Source organism: Cynocephalus volans, chromosome 12 (assembly GCF_027409185.1).
Source record: "Cynocephalus volans isolate mCynVol1 chromosome 12, mCynVol1.pri, whole genome shotgun sequence".
In the NCBI taxonomy this organism is placed as follows: Eukaryota; Metazoa; Chordata; class Mammalia; order Dermoptera; family Cynocephalidae; genus Cynocephalus; species Cynocephalus volans.
Genome location: NC_084471.1, coordinates 302,510 through 315,266, shown reverse-complemented (window position 1 = coordinate 315,266; position 12,757 = coordinate 302,510). Strand labels below are relative to the sequence as shown.

At 39.9% G+C, this 12,757-nt stretch overlaps 1 pseudogene; it reads left to right on the top strand.

The window, feature by feature from the left end:
- The first annotated feature begins 8,033 nt into the window (after positions 1 to 8,033).
- On the top strand, positions 8,034 to 9,394 carry LOC134360963 (riboflavin kinase-like; annotated as a pseudogene).
- Positions 9,395 to 12,757: the final 3,363 nt, after the last annotated feature.

Sequence of the window (12,757 nt, the reverse complement as noted above, 5' to 3'; positions counted from 1 at the left end):
CATTTGTGTACAAGTTTTTGTGTGAGCATATATTGCCATTTCTCTTGAGCATATACCGAGGAGCAGATTTGCTAGCTCATGTGGTCACTCTACGTGTAACTATTCAGGGACTGTTTTGCAAAGTGGCTGCGCTATTTCGCATTCCCACCAGCAATGTACGAGGGTTCCAATGTGTCCATGTCCTCCATACACTTGCTATTATCTGTCTTTTCACTACAGGTGTGTGAAGTGGCCTCTTATTCTAGTTTTGATTTGTATTTCCCTGAAGGCTGATGATGTTATGCATCTTTTTATGTGCTTATTGGCCATTTGTATATGTTCTTTGGAGAAATGTGCGTTTGCTTCATGTATTTTTTTAAAACCGCATTATTGATGTACATACTTGATGAGTTACCCATTTAACTACCACGATCATCACCTCCAAACGTTTGCTCCCTCCCTCTTTATTTGTTACTGTTTTTTTGTGATAAGGACACATGATGTAAGGTCCACCCTCTCAACAGAATTTTAAGTAAACAATACAGTGTTGTTAACTACAGGCACTCCGCTCTCCAGTAGATCTCTAGGGCTTATTCATCACGCGTTACTGAAACTTTGTACCCTTTGAACCACACCTCCCAATTTCCCCCTCTCCCTAGCCCCTGGCAACCACCATTTTACTCTCCACTTATATGAGTTTGGTTATTTCAGATTCCTCATGTAAGTGGGATCAGGTATTTGTTCTCCTGTGTCTGGCTTATTTCACTTAGCATGATGTCCTCTAGGCTCATGCATGTCGTTGCAAATGGAAGGATTTCCTTCTGTTTAAAGACTGAATAATATCCCATTGTACATGCATACCACATGATTTCTAACCCACTCATCCATGAATGATCATTTAGGTTGCCTCCATGTCTTGGCTATTTGTGAATAATGCTGCAATGAACATGGGAGTGTAGATATCTCTTTGAGATTCTGATTTCAATTCCTTTGGACATATATCCAGAAATGGGATAGCTGGGTAATATGGTAGTTCTATTTTTTAAGTTTTTTTGAGGAAACTCCATAATGTTTTCCATAGTGACTGCACAAATTTACATTCCCACTGAAAGTGTACAAAGGTTTCCTTTTCCCCACATCTTTGCCCACACTTGTTATCTTTTGATGTCTTTTGACCACAGCCATCCAAACAAGTGTAAGGTGATGTCTCATTGTGGTTTTTAAGTTGCATTTCTCTGATGGTTAGTGATATTGTGTACCTTTTCACATACCTGTTGGCTATTTATATGTCTTCTTTGGAGAAATGTCTTTTCAATTCATTTGCCCATTTTTAAATCAAGTTATTAGTTTTTGCTGTTGAGTTGTAGGAGTTCCTTACATATTTTGAACATTAACCCCTTACCAGATACATAATTTACATATATTTTCTCCCATTCTGTAGGTTGCCTTTTCATTTTGTTGATTGTTCCCTTTGCTGTGCAGACGCATTTTAGTTTGATGTAATACCACTTGTCTATTTTTGTTTTTGTTGCTTTTGGTGTCATATCCAAGCAATCCTTGCCAAGGCCAGTGTCAAGAAGCTTTCCCCCTCTATGTTTTCTTCGAAGTTTTTTATGGTTTCAGGTCTTACGTTTAGGTTTATTTTTTTCTGTTTTACACAGCCAGCCTAATGGCACATATTTAAGTCTTTAATCCATTTTGAGTTTATTTTTGCGTATGGTGTAAGATGATAAGGCATGGATGACTGATTTTTGACAAAAATGCAAAGGCAGTGAATGGTGCAGAAACCAATGTATATTCATGCACCTTTTTTTTGGTCCTGGAGTCTCAAGAGGCAGGACCACACGTAGCCTCTGCCAGGAGTCCCTCAGGGAGCAGGGCCACATGCAGCCCCGCCAAAAGAGTGTAGGAAGGTGAATTGCTCAAAGCACGCCTTGAGATAGGGGCTGCTGCCTGGGGAGGTGGTCAACCACAGACCAGACACAAAGTTCTGGGACTTAGTGCATGCACTAAGCAAATTTATTGGGGAAAAGCAGGTATTATATATGTTTCAGCCAGCTGCAAACCGCTCCTATCACCTCCCCGTCTCCTAGGTGGCTCAATAGGAAGTCTGTGGTTGCGATCAGGCGTTGCAAAATCTTGCTAACACAGTGTATTCGCATCCTGCTGAGACAGGCAAAATACAGGAGAGCACGGTGCCTACATCTTTGACAGGTGTTTTCCTTCATTTTCCTCCATATTCACATGTAAAAAAAATTTTTAAAAATAACCTGGATGCATATTCTGCACCATATACAAAAATTAACTCAAAATGGATCATAGGCCTAGATGTAAAACCTAAAATTATATAATTTATAGAAGAAAACAGGAAAAAGTCTTTGTCACCTTTAGTTAGGCAAAGAGTTGTCAGATACAACACCATAAGCACAATCTATAAAAGAACAAATGCATAAATTGAACTTCATAAATTTAAAGACTTGTTTCTTCACAAGGGGAAGCAGAAACCACAGGCTGAAAAAAAAAAAAAAACCTTTGTTAAACAAATAAAGGAGAAAGAATTCGTACTCAGAATATATTTTAAAACTCTCAAAACTCAACAATAAGAAAACTAACAACTCACTTTTAAAAAATGGGCAAAAGATTTGAACAGACACTTTACCAAAGAAGATACATTGATGGCAATAAGCAAATGAAAAGATGATTAACATCATTAGGCATGAGGGAACTGCAAATTAAAATCACAGTGAGACATCACTGCACACAGAATGGCTAAATGAAAAAGACTGACCACACCAAGTGCTGGCAAAGATGTAAAAGAACTAGAACTCTCCCACTGCTCTCTTGTGTACCACATATTGGTGGCAGTTTCTCAAAAAGTTAAATGTACCTTCATATGTTACATTCTACTCCTAGATATCTACCCAGGAGGAAAGAAAATATTTGTTCACACAAAGACCTGTACCTGAGTGTTCGTAACAGATTTATTTGTAAATAGCTCAAACTGGAAACAACCAAGTGTCCTCAATAGATGAATGGACAAAAACTGTGCTACATCCGCACAGTGAAACACTGCTCACAATAAAAAGGGGCTGATACAATAACAAGGCTCAATCTCAAAACAATTACGCAGAGGAAGAGAGAATGTCTAGTTTTCAACAAAATAATCACAAGGCAACAAGAAATTATTGCCCATTCACAAGAAAAAAGAATTTGATGGAAACCATCTCTGATCAAGTTTAGACGTTGAATTACTAGTCAAAGACATTAAGTCAACTGTTTTAAATATGCTCAATGAGCTAAAGAAAGCCATGGACAAAGTACCAAAGGAAATCAATAAAATGATGCATGAACCAAATGAGGATATTAATAAAGAAATATAAATTATAAAAAGGTATCAAACAAGAAATTCTGGAACTGAAAAGTAGAATAGCTGAAATGAAAATCATGAGAGGGGTCAACAGCAGATTTGAGCAGGCAGAAAAAAGGATTAGTGAACTTGAAGGTAAAGCCACTGGGATAATTCAGTTTGAGAAGCAGAAAGAAAAGACACTTAGAAAAAATTCACAAAGCCTGAGGGACCTGTGGACACCATCCAGCATACCAGATTATAGTCAGAGAAGGCAAATCGAGAGAGAAAGGGGCAGAAAACATGTTTGAAGAAATAACGGCCCTAATCTGAGGAAAGACATGAATATACACATCCAAGAAGCTCAAAGAGCTCCAAGCAGGATAAACTCAAAGAGACCCACAACAAAACAAATTATTCTCAAACTGTCAAAAAACAAAGAAAAAGAATGAATTTTGAGAGCAGCAAGAGAAAAGATACTTATCCTAAAAAAGCAATCCTCAATAACAGTTGATTTATTATCAGAAACTACGAAGGCCATGAGGCAGTGTGACGACATATTTAAAGTTCTAAAGAGAAAACCTGTCAACCAAGAATTCTGCACCCAGAAAACTATCCTTCAGGAATGAGGGAGAAATTAAAGAGACTGGCCGGTGAGCTCAGTCGGTTAGAGCACAGTATCATCACACCAAGGTCAAGGGTTTGAATCTCCCTACTGCCCAGCTGCCAAAAAAAACCCCAAAAAACAAAAAAAGAAGAATGGAGAAATTAAGACTTTTCCAGATAAACAGAAGCGAGAGTGTCCGTTACCAGCAGGCCTGCCTTACAAACGGTGCCAAAGGCAGCCCTGGCTGAAATGAAAGAAAACCACACAGTCACTTGAATCCATAAGAAAAAATAAAGAACACTGGTACATATATTGCTAAATATAAAAGCCAGTCTTATTGCAGTTCTGGCATGATTTGTAGCTTCCCTTTTTTCTCTACATGATTTAATAAGCAAATGCATAAAACAGTAACTATAGATCTATGTTTGGGGGCACTCAGAGTACAAAGATGTGATCTGTGGTAACAACAGTGTGAAGACAGGGCGGCAGTGAGCGTCTGTATACTACTGCAAGTGCATTGTTATTATAAAAATTGGCTTGTTACAAGTTTTAGATGTTCATTGTAATTCCGAACATAACGCTGAGAAAATAACGAAGTAAAATATATGAGAAAATAAAAAAAGAAGGAAATAAAAATGATACACTAAAAACAAAGGAAAACAAACAAGCAAACAAAACAAATACAAAAAAGAAGTAAGGGAGAAAATGTGGTTAAAAAAAACCATATAAGACATACAGAAAAGAAATAGCTAAATGGTAGAAGTAAATTTTTCCTTTTGGTGATTACTTTAATGTAAATGAATTAAACTTTCCTATTAGAGGGCAGAGGTTAGAAGATTGGATTTAAAAACACAATTCATCTTCACACTATCTACAGAAGACATTAGATACAAAGACACAAAAAGGTGGAAAGCAAAGTATGGAAAAGGATATTCTATGCAAATAGTAATCAGCAGAGTTGAGTGGCTTTATTACTGTCAGACAAAACAGACTTTAAGTCAAAAAATAGTTTAAGAGACAAAGAAGGACATTATATTGAAAAAAGTTTCGATCCATCAAGAGCAATAAAAAAGTATAAACGTACACATATCTAATACCGAAATCCCAAAATACACGAAGCAAAGACTGGCAGAACTGAATGGAGAAACGGACTGTTCTGCAGTAATGTTTGGAGACTTGTAAATCCTGCTTTCAATAACGGATACACTAAGCAACAGAAGATCGGCAGGAAAACAGGGAACTTAAGTGCTGGTATAAACCAGTCAGCCCTGACAGGCACCTGAAGAGCCCTGCACCCAACAACTGCACAAGACACGTTCTTCTCAAGTGCACATGGAACATTCTCCAAAACAACCATGCTTAGGGCACAAAAAGATTAATATGCAAAGTATCTTTTCTGAACGCAGAAGAATGAAACTACAAATCAATAACAGGAGAACTTTAAAATTCATTAATATGTAAAAGTTAATCAATATGTTCTTAAACAACCAGTGGGTCAAAGAACAAATCACAATGGAAATTAGACAACGCCTTGAGGTGATGAAGACAACAAACTAAAACTTACGGGATGCAGCAGAAACAGAGCACTAAAGGGACATTTGTAGGTGTAAATGCTTACATTAAAAAACGGGAGCTCAGATCTACAACCTAATTGTATGCCTGAAGGATTCAGAAAAAGAAGAGCAAACTAAACCCAAAGCCAGCAGAGAAAAGGAAATAATAAGGATTAGAGTGGAGACAAACAACACAGAGACTGGAAAAATAACAGAGTCTACAAGACCAGAAGTCGGCTCTTTGAAAAGAACAACAAACTTGACAAGCCTTTAGCTAGACTGACTACATATAAAAGAGAGAAGACTGAAGTCACCAAAATACAAAATGAGAGTGGGGACAGTACTACCGATTTTATAGAAAGAGAAAGCAGACTATTATGGACAATTGTACGCCAACAAATGGAATGACCTAGACGAGATGGACAAATTCATAGAAACACACAAGGTACCACAACTGACTCAAAAGAAGTAGAAAATTTGAATAGACCTATGACAAGAAAAGGATTGAATCAGCAGTCAAACACCTCACAATAAAGAAAAGCCCAGGACCAGAGGCATCACTGGTGAAACCTACCAAACATTTAAAGAAGAATTAACACCAATTCTTCTCAAACTCTTGCAAAAAAATGGAAGAGGCGGGAACGCTTCCTAACCCATTCTATGAGGCCAGCATTATCTTGATACCAACTTCCTAACCCATTCTATGAGGCCAGCATTATCTTGATACCAAAGCCAGATAAAAACACTTCAAGAAGAGAAAAATATAGGCCAACATCCCTTATAAACATAGCAAAGTGAATTCAATAGTATGTTTAAAGGACTGTGCACAGTGAACAAATGGGATTTATCCCAGAAACACAAGGGTGGTTCAACATCAAAAATTAATCAATATACCACATGGATAAAGAGAAAAAACTACATGATCATCTCAATTGATGCAAAAAAAGCATTCGACAAAGTCTAAACCCTCTCATGAAGAAAAAAAAAAAAAAAAACCCCTACTTAATACCAGGAATCAAAGGAAACTTCCTCAACGTGATAGAAGCCACATATGAAACACACACAGCTAACGTCACACTCAATGGCAAAAGACTGAAAGCTTTTCCCCTAAGATGCAAAAGACAAGGATGCCCACTATCACAGCTTTAATTCAGTACGATACTGAAAGTTTTAGTCCGTTTTCAAGAAACAGAAACAAAAGCCTTCCAAATTGAAAAGAAAGAAGTAAAATTACCTCTGTTCCCATATGGCATGATCTTATTTGTAGAAAACCCTAAGGAATCCATAAAAAAATTATTAGAGCTAATAAATGAATTCAGCAGTTGCAGGATATAAAATCAACACACAAAAATCAATTGTATTTCTATACACTAGCAATGAACAATATGAAAAGGAAACTAAACAATTCCTTTTACAATAGTATAAAAAAGAATAAAATACTTTGGAATAAATTTAACAAAGAAGGCATAAGATTAGTACACTGAAAACTACAAAATTTTGCTGAAACAAATGAAATAAGACCCAAATAAATAGGAAGTCATCTGTATGTATGAATTTGAGGACTTCATATTGTTAGGTAGATAATACTACCCAAAGCAATCTATAGATTCAATGCAATCCCTGTGGCTTTTTTTTTTTTTTTTTGTAGAAATAGAAAAACACAGCTTAAAATTCATATGGAATTTCAAAGGATTTCAAGTACCCAAAACAGTCTTGAAAAAGAAGAACAAAGTTGGAGAAATCACATTTCCTGAGTTGAAAACTTACTACAAAGCTGCAGTAATGAGAACAGTGTGGTACCAGCATGAGGGGAGACATATGGACCAGCAGGACAGAGAGCCCAGGAACAAAACCACATGTATCGGTTAACAGACTTTTGACAAGGATGCCAGGACCATTCAATGGGAAAAATATAGTCTTTTCATTGGGAAAACTGGATATATCCATAAGCAGAAGAAAGAAGTTGGACTCTTACCTTTCCCCATATACAGAAATTAACCAAAAATAAAGATGCAAACTTAAATGCTAAAACCACAAAACTCTTGGAAAAAAATGAAGAGAAAAATCTTCATGACCTTGGATTTGGCAATGATTTCTTAAATGTGACACCAAAAAACACAGTCCATGAAAGAAAAAGTAGGTAAATTGAACTTCATCAAAATTAAATAATTTTGTTCAGACAAGGACACCACCAAGACAGTGAAAAGACAACCCACAGAAAGGGAGAAAATATGTGCAAATCACATATTTGATAAGCATTTATATCCAAAATATATAAAGAACTCTTACAACTCAACAACAAAAACAAACAATCCAATTGAAAAATGGGCACAGGTTTTGAACAGACATTTCACCAGAGAAAATATAAACATAGTCAATAAGCACAAGCAAACATGCTCAACATCATTAGTCCTCAGGGATCTGCAAATCAAAACCACAATGAGATGCCACGTCCCACCCACTAGGGTGGCTAATACCACAGAATGGAAGATAACCAGTGTTGGTGAGGCTGTGGGGGGCCGGAAGCTCTGTGCACTGGGAACGTAAAATGGTGCAGACACTGTGGAAAACAATCCCGCAGTTCCTCACAGAGTTGAAACAGAATCACTGCATGACCCAGCAACTCTCCTCCAAGGTATGTACCCAAAAGACTTAAGTACAGGGACTCAGACACGTGCGCACCGACGTTCACAGCAGCACTACTCACAACAGCTAAAGAGTGGAAACGACCCACGTGTCCATCTGCAGGTGACTGGATAAACAAAACGCTGTATATACCTACAGTGGGATATTTATTCAGTCATAAGAAGGAATGGAGTTCTGATACAGTCTACGACATGGATGAACTTGAAAACCTTACGCTCAGTGAAATAAGCCAGACACAAAAAGACAAATTTTGCATGATTCTAGTTACATGAAACATCTAGAATAGGAATAGGACAGCAGAATAAAGGTCCCGCTCATTGCCCAGGGAGGTGAGAACGGAGGCTTATTGTTTAATGGTTACAGAATTTCTCTTCGGGGTCATGGCAAAGTTCTGGTAATAGATGGTGGTGGTTTTACAACATTGTGAATGTGCTTAATGCCACTTAATTGTACACTTAAAAACAGTTAAAATGGTAAACTTTGTTATTTATATCTTAAAAGTCTTTTTAAGAATTCTTTTTGGTGGCTGGCCAGTATGGGGATCTGGTCCCTTGACCTGGTGTTGTAACTCTGTGCTCTAGCCAGCTGAACTAACTGGCCAGCCCTATTATTTATATTTTAACAGAATTGAAAATAAGTGGAAAAAAGTTATACTATAAAAAAATTAACTAAACACAAAAATGCAGGAGTGGAGAAAATAAGGGACACAAAAATGTGAGACTGGCATGTCGGTGCAGTAGGTGGCTGAACTCCCGCCACTGCCTACCTGTGCAGACTGGCTGGCACCCTGAGCTGGTGGCCTCCCGAGGCCCCTGCTGCAGTCCTGCCACGGCCACGTGGTACAGGTGTTAGGCCATGGCTCCAAGCAGCTGGGCATCCCCACACCTAACTTCCTTGAACAAGCAGTAGATAATCTTCCAGCAGATGTGTCACTGTCACTTACTATGGTGGACCCGAGTGGGAGTGGAGATGTCTGTGAGACAGTGGTGATCACAAGAAGGAGCTCATGTTATAAGAACACGAAAAGAGTCCGTGGAAACATACCACACACACCTCCAAAGAGGACTTGTGTTGGGAAATCCTCAACGTGGCCATCGCTGGCTCCCTCAGACCAGAAAAGAACTCTGATATTTAGAGTCACTTATTTTAGCAATTCAAAGTGATATTGAGGAAACTAAGAAATGATTAGATTTACAAGAACATTGAAAACTCACAAACAATTGTTTTCCGGTTCGTAAAGGCAAAATAATGAATTGCCACTGATGAACAATCATCTTATTTGTTTACTGTTTTCTAATATTTTACTGCATATAACTATGCAGTCGCATCTTGGTTATATTTAAAAATTTAAACATTTTCCTATAGCTGTGAGTTAGTTTAAACATTATAATATAGTTACCATATTATGCTTCAGCTATTAAATTAAACCCACCATGCCATGGTACTACAAAGATTCATTAAAAAAAAATCAAGATAGTTTTTCATGTAATATGTTAATTGAAAACTCTTTCAATGCTTTCTAAAATATACCACTAGAAAGGTCTTATGATGGAAATAAAGTGAATATAAGTATGGGTGAAAAATCAAGTCCTAGTTTGAGAAACCTAATTCTCACGGTAAAATCCCAGCGTTTACGTACTTGTACAGCATGTGGTGCAGAACAGAGAAGCCTTGTGAGAGCAAATGCCCGGGGAACTGTAGAATGGTGGCTCCACTGTGGAAGACAGTTTGGTAGTTTCTGAAAAGGTTAAATGTAGAATATTATCCTGTAACGTGACCCTGCAGTGGGACTCTCTAATTCTACTCTTAGCTATACATCCAGCTATGAATTGAATTATGCCCCCATTCATATGTTGAAGTGACTGTATCTGGAAATAAGATCTCTAAGAGGTAAATAAGGTTAAATGAGGTCATAAGGGTGGGTCCTAATCCAATAGGATGTGTGGCCTCATCAGAGGGAGAGAGAGAGGGAGATCTTTCAAGAAAAGGTCACGTGAGCACACATCAAGATGGTGGCCATGTACTAGCTGAGAAGCAGGTCTCAGAATGACACCTGCCTTGCTGACTCCTTGATCTAGGACCTCCCAGCCTCAGAACTGTGAGAAATAGATTTCCGTTGTGAGCCACCAGTCTATGCTATTTTGTTAGCAGCAGTGTGAGCAGACTGAGACACCCAGACGAACGGACCGATGCTCATACAAGCACACATGCCGCATGTTTATACTCTTGCATGTTTGTTACTATTCACAGTAGCTAAAAGTTGGAAAGAGCTCAAATGTCCATCAACAGGTAAAGAAATTGTCGAATATACATATGAGAGAGTATTATTCAGCCACCAAAAAGGAATGAAGTACATGCTACATAGATGAACCTTGAAAACATTAGGCTAAGTGAAAAAAATCCAGACACAAAAGGTCACGCATATTCTGTGATTCCATTTATATGAAATATCCAGAGCAGATAAGTCCATGGAGACAGAATGGAGGCTGGTAGTTGCCAGGGGCTGAGGGAAGGGGGTTTGGAAGAAACTGCTTAATTAGTGAGGGTTTTTACTTTAGAGATGGAGATGTTTTGGGAGTAGACAGAGGTGGTGGTTGCACAGCACTGGGACTACACTGAATGGCACTGGATGGTTAATTTAGTGTTATGTCAATTTCACCTCAATAAATTATTTTTGTAAAAATTCAGGGTGGTGGTGGTCCTCATTATATCCCTATTAAATTTGCCCACTTAATTTGGCCCCTGAAAAAAATGATTGAATCATACGGGATGACAGTGGACTCCCCCCAACTTAACACAGTAGCAGCCTTGATTGCAGCCGTTGTGCAGTATGTGGCATCTTTATTAGAGCACATTAACAGAAACTTGTGAACATGCTGTGCAATTATTAATCTGAAAAATGCATTCTTTTCCATACCTGTCAGGAAGAAGGATCAGAAGCAGTTTGCATTCACATAAGACCAACAACTGGGTAACCGTTTACACTCCTGGCTCTGCCCCGAGGCTATGCTAATTCTCCTACTCTCCATCATCACATAATCTTAAGATAGCCAAGCCATCTTGTCATCCCATAGGACATCATATTAGTCCACTGTATTGATAACCTCAGGTTAACTGGGCCTGGTTAACAAGAAGTGCTGAGTTCTCTGGATGCCTCAATAAGACACAAGCACTCCAGACTGTGCAAGATAAGCCCTGCGCATGTTCTGGAGCTCAGCACATCGGGGACTTTTTTAGAGGTTTATTGGTCTGGGTCAGCTCAGTTGTGGCTGAGGCCCCACTCAGGGATGACCTGAAGATGGTGGGGAGTGGAAATCCTCCCGAGGGGCAGAGCTTCAGGCACTGCAACAGGCCAGGCCCACTGCACAGAGGGAAATGGCCCGAGCTAGGGTGCGCAGGGGTGTAGCGAACAGCTCGGCTGGCTGGTTGGGGGCCTGAAAGGAGCAGTCAGAGAGGTCAGGTACAAGAAAGTCTGCGGGACAATAAATATACACAATTCCTATTTGTTGATGGAAAAAAAAAGAAGTAAAAAATAAAAAGTCTGGAGAAAAGCTTAAGGATGGATGTGAGGGATTGGGCACAAAGGAAGAGGGTGCTCTGTGGGTTGACAGCACTGGGGAACGTCACTGTGCAAGAAGCACTAAACAGCCAGGCGGACGGGGTGAGCTGCCCAGCAGATGCCAGCCTCGGTCTTGGCCACCCCAGTGTGAGTTAGAGGCTGTGAGTAGCAGGCCCCAAAGCCTGTGCTCCTGTCCCCGAGGCTGACCAGCAGCTGCGGCTGCACATTCACCTGCCAGCAAAAGAGATCAACTCCAAACCCCACGTTTCACCTCTGAAGGGACCAGCCAACCACATGGTGGCCAACTGCTCCCGCTGGTCGATTTCAGCCTGGACAGCGCAGCGTTCTGTGCTGACCGGTGTCGAAATGTGTTCTAGGAATGCGTTTGCCTTTCCCGCCCGCAGTGCCTCCTCCAGCACCGTCTCATGGCCTCAGTGTTTGCTTTGCCAGCATAGGATCCCACGAAAGATGACTGCAGACCCACGCACCGACGTCATAGCCCAGGAACCGCAGTGGTGGGCACCATACTCTCCAGAAGCTGCTGCTCCGATAGGGCAGCCAGAGGCCTTCTCAGGGGCAGCTGAAGTGCCAGTGTGAGGACGGGGCCCTTCAGGACGTGGTACCACTCCATGGTCAGTACGTGGTTGTGTCCCCAATATGTCTAGTATAGTAACCAAGGGGCAGATACAGGAGTGCCCTGCTCACGGTCACTTCCAGTGACACACTTGGGGAATTTGTACTTTCTGTCTGCAACTTTACTCTGTGAGTTGAGGTCTTGGTCTTGGAGTGGGGATGGTGACGGTGGCAGCATTTCCACCAAGTGACACAGTAAGTTTCACTAAATATAAAGCCACGGCTGCTTCCTAAAACACTGCAGGTGTTAGTTAACTAAAAACAGACAAACCCAAAGAAGCAGTCAGCATTCCGGGAAGAGGTAATTGACCCTGACCATTAGGAGAAAATGACACTGCTACACAGGAGAGGCAGGGAGGAATACCCTTGGCACTCAGGTACTCCCGTGTCCTGCTGTGATTGCTGAAGTACGACAACCACAGCGTCATAAAGGC